General features: G+C 29.8%; 1 pseudogene; it reads right to left on the bottom strand.

Moving 5' to 3' along the window:
- Window positions 1-5,734: 5,734 nt before the first annotated feature.
- LOC149230228 (transcription factor bHLH36-like) lies at window positions 5,735-6,913 on the bottom strand (annotated as a pseudogene).
- Window positions 6,914-7,821: the final 908 nt, after the last annotated feature.

Here is a 7,821-nt window from a genome sequence, read left to right as displayed (position 1 = left end):
TTTTATTTTGATTTTAGTTTCAACAACTTCTTATGTTTAAGGTTTTTAATATATGTCATGGCTTTAGTTTTTGAAATTATTTCATGCATTTCTACATATTTAATTCTCTAGTTAGATGAGGTCACAAAAAGTTTAAAATAATGAACCTATGATTTTGGTTTGGTTTCCCTTTGAGCATACTATAAGAAGACATTTTTTTTGCTATGTAATTCTCTTTTGACTTGATACAAAGTTCCTAACTTCAAAAAAAATAAAAATTTATTTAATCATTTATCATAAAAATATTATTATTTTATATTTGGTTTATCATTATTATTCATTAGCTATGTCTCTCGTTTTCTATTCTCTCGTCATTTTCTAATTTTATCTCTTAGTGTCGTCCTCTTCTCTAATTTTCTTTTCTCACACCATTGCCTAATTTGATTCACCTGCTCTAGAATTATACTCTCTCCCTTTCCCCTATATTAGTCCACCTGCACCGTCACATGGATTTCTCCCTTTGTTCCTTTCCTTTTACTATAATTAGGCATTGTTTATTAACTCCTTCGCATAGTAGTAGTTGATGATTTCCTGGTCCCTACCCTATTTTTAAGTTTAGCCCTTATTCGTAACTGAGGCTTAGGTAGCTACCAAGGAAGCCATTGAATATTATATGGAAATAAACTCTTTAGTTGTTCAAAGAGCCATTTCAGATGTGAAAGAATAAGTTCGTCAATCAAGACCTTTTGTTCCATATAGATAACATAAAAATTAGAAATGAATTCTTGATGTAGGGAATTCCACTAGGGCTAGGACTACCTATTACATGCAAAATGTAAATCTCTACTAGCACATAAAAACATTAATGGAAAATGATCCTCACTGATGAGATGAATACATAGCAAGAATTAGTCATATGCATGGTAAAACTTCTTGATATTGTCAAGATGAATATAAAAGTCACACTTCTTTCGATGAATATGAAAAACTTGAATTTTCATCCTTTGGCAATAGCGACAAGCCACAACCACCTCCAAGTAGATACTCCTAGCGGATAGAGCTTGAGAGAGCCAATAATTTCTTATACAACCTTTAATTTCATTAATATGTTTATGAATATAGATTTTACTTTTTACGTTAGTAATATTTTCTATTTATCATACTTGGAGACAATGAACATTATTGACAATTTATAAATTTGTATTAAGAATCTAAATTTTTTTAATCTATGTTATTTGTCTCGTTTCTACGAGTTAGACAAATGGTTAATATTCTCTATGTATATATTGATATTTTGAAAGTAATATAAATAGCGTGATGTTAAAAAAAAATCATTACTATTCTAATTAATTTTAAAAATAAATATTTTTTTATAAATTTCAATATAATAATATTTAAAATAAAATAAATGTGAACATTTACAACATTATTTTAAGACATCTATACTATAATATAGATAAGAATATGTATTTCCTCCTCCTAAATCATAAAATTAGATCCATAAAGATATAAAATATATACGTCTACATTATGACCAAACAAAAAAATCTTTATTATATAAAAAAAATAATAATAATATTCTTAAAGTAATAAATTATTTATAAACATGATCTACGAAGAGAATCTTTATTATATAAAGAAAATAATAATAATATTCTTAAAGTAATAAATTATTTATAAACATGATATACGAAGAGTTTATTTTTTAATATGGGATAAACCAGTATTAATAAGAAATAAACTCATATAATACATTGACAACTAATAAAGGGATAAAAATTATATGTTGAGTTGTCACTTTCCACATTCCAATTAATCCCAATCAACTATACTTTATTTTTATTAATTATAATTAAATTTTTATTTTTAATATTTTATATTTTTCAATCATCTCAAATTGAGAATATTTCAAGAAGAGAATTATATTTCTGTTAATATTAATATAATTTAAATATTAATATTATGTTATTTCTTGAATTATATTTCTGTTAATATTAATATAATTTAAATATTAATATTATGTTATTTGTTTGTTTTAAAGTAATGATGCTTAAGATTATTTAAGATTAATATGGTTTGTTAGACTTTAAAACATAAGAAATTAAGTGAAATTTTTTAACATATTATTTCTATGTTCGAAGAGAAGTGAGAGAAGCATTCTTAGATCACAATAGTTTTGTTACAATAATAGGTTAAGAAGATTGGTAGTGTATTTTTTTTCGAAAATTAGAAGAGATTTGACTACAAGCTGCACAATTTAAGAGAAAATTATTTTCATATTCAAACCTCTTAGACTCATAGAGGTGGAAAACGCTTTATTCCCCTGGTGTTTTGGAAGTAGATCAACACCTAGCTTCAATACCAAACTCATTATAATTATCTCTTATCTTAGCAATAATAATTTTATTCTTAACACTAGTCTAGATAGACAAATAATTCTAATTTTCAAGATTGGAGCTAACAACCTCCTTATAATATCTTAATTTCCTTTCTTCCTCTAACTATTTATCGCCCCATAACTTCTCTTGAAATTTGGAAGTAATAATATTTTTAATATTAACCTTATTTGACAAGATTATGTCCTTTTCTATCCCCAAATGGTATAACCAATATTGGGCATAATTATGCCATCCTTGCTTGATCTGAAGGTGGGTTTTCAGCCAGATTTGGAAGAAAGTTTGGGAAGCCTCTTAGCTTCCATGTTGTATAACTACTTCATATACATGATATACCTAGTGATAGTCATGCTTTCAAACAATAAAAGACTAGCTTCAATCAACAGGATAGGGTGGGGAATACATCCTTCAATCTTAAGGTTAGAGGTAATAAAATTCTTTTGGATTTGTTCAATATTCCTTCATGATTCTCTAGATATAATACAACTCCAAACCTCACATCCATATAAAATAACAAGGGTGACAATGATTCTCAAATAGGAAGTCCTTTTTTTAACACAAATCCAATGATGTGTTGACTTAGAATTATTTTCAAGCCCATAGTAAGTTTTCCATCATCCACTTATACTTTTCTTAATGCTATAATTCCAACTATGCTGATGATTGATGTTAATTCCTAGATGTTTGTATGAAGGAACTTCGTCCAAGTTCCTATTATCATAAATGAAACTGTCATAAGTAATATTTTTATATTTAATTATCATGATATTATTCTTGCAAGCATTAACAATCATACCCACCTTGGAGAAAAGATATTGGATGATCCCTAGTTGATTTTCAAGAGCTTCAAGGCTCTTTGCGAGAAGAACAATATCAATAACATAAAGGAGAAGAGTTATGACGATATCAATTAGCATGGGGCCAACACATCCTACATCTTCTAAACACTCTTCAAGATTATCAATGTGAATACCCAAAAGGGTAGGGAACAAGTGACGCCCTTGTTTAACTCTAACATTTCAATTAACTTCTTAGTCCCCTCACGCTTGGAAATAACATTCTCATACAACCTTGTCATAACAACCCTAAACTCAGGTGGAAGCATTAGCTCCTCGAGCTTCTTCAATAGCTTCGTCCTAGGAACTATGTTAAAATATTTTCTAAAGTCTACAAAATAGCAAAAGAGGCTAGTCTTATTATTGTGACAATCCTTTACAATGATCCTAAGAGTAACAGGATGGTCAAGAATTGAATGATGACTCGTAAACCGAACTTAGCCTTTATCTCTTTTACAATGGATTTCAAACCATAAGATAATCTTCTTTTCTAAAATAAGTCCATACAATTAGGTAAAAATGTGGTTGATCATAATAGTTTTATAATCAGAAGGAATTATTTTATCCCCACTTTTAAAAACACAATAAGGCTATATGTCCAAGGCTTAATAAATGCTTGCTTCATTGTCAAATTGAAGAGCTTGTGCATGTGAGGGATGAGGATAAGCCCTCCCATTTTAAAAAGTTCATCTTGATATACTTTAATATTCTTAGCTTTCACATTAGTGAAACATTTAAGCCCAAATTCAATGTCTTCCAAAGAAAAAATATCATCCTCTATAGTAGCATTGAAAATGGTGACCCTAAAATTAGGGGATTCATAAAGGTTTTTAAGGTATATATTCTAATTCTTTAAGGGAAACACATTAATTTCTTTAGTTTTACAAATTAAAATTTTCCTCCAAAACTTTTTGGGATTTACTCTAGAAAGGTGAAGTAGTTGTTCTTGCATCCTATTTGTATATATTTTTTCTTTCTTTTAATAAGATCTTTATACAAATTTATCTTATCATGTTTTGAGGTTTCACTAGGAGCATCCCTAATTTACTTTCTTGCAATCCTACAAGCATTATTATACCAATGGTTGGTACTTCTATTATTCTTTGTATATGTTACCTTAGTATATAACCTCCCATGGTAGTGGAGAGGGTTGTACTAGAATTATGATAGAGATGCTCAATGTTATCAGTTATAAGGTATTAATTCCTTTTTAAATACTCTAAGAAGAGATGCATCTAATTTTTGTCAAAGAGTAGGTTCCTTTGGCTATCATAGTTCTATTGCACGTGGTTAGTGTACATGTTAAAGTTTAAAGTTAAGGACAAAGGTCTATAATCATAATCACATTGATGGTTATTTAAGAGGTCGAAAATTACATTTTGGATGGAAATAAGGATATCAAATATCACATAATCCATGACACTATTGCCAAGCCCATGAATACAAGTCATCTAGTTGGACTTTGACCACTTGGATATGTCATTACCTTTTATAAGGTTTTGGAAATTATAGAGCTTGATTAACTCTATACCAAATAAATTATGGATCAAGTCTTTAGAGTTTCTTTTGAATCTACTAGCTAAATCAAGGTCCTCGCCTATCTAAAGAGGATTATGGTTGGAGTAATTACTTAGAAGAATAGTTTTGTTGGTTGCAGTTCTAGCACTCAAGTCTCCTAAGAGGAGGATATTACCTGCATTCCTTGGATTATAGGTAACCTATTCTAGGGTATTATCGGGGAAATTTTATCTCGATTGTTTTTCTTATAAAAAGTAAAGTTGACGAGTGAAAAATAAAAAATTAGAATATAAATCCTTTTAAATTTAGTGTTAAAGATTTCAATCCAAATGTGGTAAAGCAAATTGTAAAGGGAAACATTGTTTTTTATATAGCAAGTAATACCTCCAACTCCTCTTGTTCTACCTTGACCATAGAACAAATCCTTCTATGTGTGGTACCTTTGAGTCATAATGTTCCCAAATTTAAAATAAAAAAACAAAATCTTAAATTTAAATTAAAGTTAAAATAAAAAATAATCTATGTACTTTTCTATTTGTGATATATTAATTATCATTAAATTTATGTAAAATTAAAATATTCAACATTTTCTATTTCTTTTTAAATTTCAAATTAATAAATTAATAAAAACTAATCCCTACATATATTACTTAGATAACCTAGTCCATACTTCATAAATTAATACTAATTACTAATAACTCTAATGAAAATATGACAAATTCATGCTACACTGAAAGCTGAAGGCAGCCCGATTTGTTACGTGACCTATTACTTAGATAACCTAGTCCATACTTCATAAATTAATACTAATTACTAATAACTCTAATGAAAATATGACAAATTCATGCTACACTGAAAGCTGAAGGCAGCCCGATTTGTTACGTGACCTACTTTATCCATTTCCATTCATAAAAATCAAAGCAATCATCGATAGAGCACTCCCTCAAATCATTAATATCTAAGTTGCACTCATCTAAGAAAAGGATGTATTTATATAGCAGATCCTTAATTGAGTTTTATTCTTGGTGTCAGCTAGTCAAACCTTTTAGGCCTCATTTGTGCGCAAAAAGTATTTCGTCTCGAGCTTCCGGAGATCGGAGGTCGGCCTGGTTACACGATATTAAATGCCGAAGCGTGTCAGAGAGGTCGTCCATGTTAAAATAATCAACATCAGTCACCTGCAGCAGCGTAGAAATATCTATGTTTAGATTCTGGTAAAGCAGAAAGGGAATCATAGTGTTCCCGCGAGAATAGAAAAATACCTTGCTATGTATGGTATGAAACACTGCATTATTGATGACAGAAGACGTAGCGTTCACAACTTCAAGCCCACATTCTTCCAACACCATTAGAAGATCGGAGTAGACGATCTGACCTTGGAACGCGTTAACGGAGACCTCAACACTGGAATGGGAGAAATTTATTTTCATGGAAGGGATTTCCCCATCCGATCCCTGGAATCGCAGATGTTTCCTGCAAAAATTCTGCTTAGATGAGGATTGAATGCCCACAAAGGGAAATTCTTCTTTTCTAGCTAAACTGGTCTTCGTTCTATCTCTTTTTCTTGAGAGATCTTCGATTTTTTGCTGTAGATGACGAATATAATTAACAGCTCCAAGCACTTGGTCTGACTCTGCACGTTCTCCCTGCACAACCAGATATGAATTTGCCAATTCATAAAACTGAAGCAAAGGAGATGAAAAAACTGAAAAAACCCTAACGAATACTTTGAAGCTAGATGCCTCTAAAGCAGAAAACCCTGGATACCAAGTGAAGAAAACGTACCCGAAGATTTTCTTCAGGAAGCAATGCCCTCAGCATGGAAAAGAGCGTTTTCATCTCCTTCCGCCTCTGTTTTTCAATCAAACTGTGACTCCACCTTTTATCGGTCGGAGCGGTTTGTGATACTGTTTCCCGATAAGGACCATGAATTGCCAAACCAGAATTGCAGAATGCGCTCATTAAACAAGGATTATCTGAATGGTCCTGATAGTCGACTGGGGTTTCAAATATGCAGCTGCTGATGAAATTGGAACTTTGGGCATGATGGTTCTTATAAGATGGAGGAACTTCGGTCGATTGTAACATACTAGAACGAGATACACCCTCTGTAACATCGACAGACATGTTTATGCCATCGTTACAGGAGAGGAATATTGGTTGGAACCCAGAAGGAATACTCATATTTATGGTTAAAACTCACATGGATGTTGCAATTTGCAAAGCGTGGGAGTTGTAAAGCTAAGAAATCTTTGCCAGCGATTTACAAGCAGAGTGGGTCCATGATCTTCTGCAACAAGATTAGGGTTTGATTGCTTCGATCATAAGAACTTAGGAACGTCGAGAACAGTCGCTGTAATCTTTTTACATTTTATAAAGTTGTTCCTTATATCAAGGATAAATGAAGGACATAGGTGTTAGTTAATCATTGTCATTATATTTATTAAAAATTACAGCAAGACGCAAAACAATTCAACGCCGTAAATATTATTTAAATGTAATAAAGGTTAGATAGGATAGAAGCGAGAAATGTAAGTTTGTGAATTATTTAATATTATTCATACTGTCATTTCACATAAAACGAGAGATTTGTAGTATTAAACCAATTTCCTTTTAGTATAATTAATGATAATCTAATCAAAATTTAATAATAGTTATTTAAATTTTGTTTTCAATATATTTTTGACATAAACATTTAAATGTATTTTATAATGATGGCAAATCAAATTAAACACCATCATAATCTGGAAAGGAATAAAATCTTCGTTGATAACATATATTTTTTAAATGATATTTTGTCTCTTCCAAAAAAGTATGTGACTTATTTATATAAAAATATGATCTTAGGGAAATTTATTATCAAAATTGATTATTGTATTATATAATTTAGTATTTATTTTAATTATATTTATGGACGATAAATTTTGTAATTTTTATGGAGTTATTAATATTGCAAATGTCTTTAATTTTATTATTTGTGAAAATGATTAAATATTTTAATGAATTTATTAATATTATAAATATTTTTAATTTAAATATTTATGAAAATGATTATACAAAAATGATTAAAATATTTAGATGATAAAAAGTAT

The sequence above is a fragment of the Pinus tabuliformis genome, chromosome J, assembly GCF_031772625.1.
Source record: "Pinus tabuliformis cultivar Carrire ecotype Pingquan chromosome J, CPIR1, whole genome shotgun sequence".
Classification (NCBI taxonomy): Eukaryota; Viridiplantae; Streptophyta; class Pinopsida; order Pinales; family Pinaceae; genus Pinus; species Pinus tabuliformis.
Note: the sequence above shows the minus strand (reverse complement) of the source record. Positions and strands in the feature narration are given on the sequence as shown.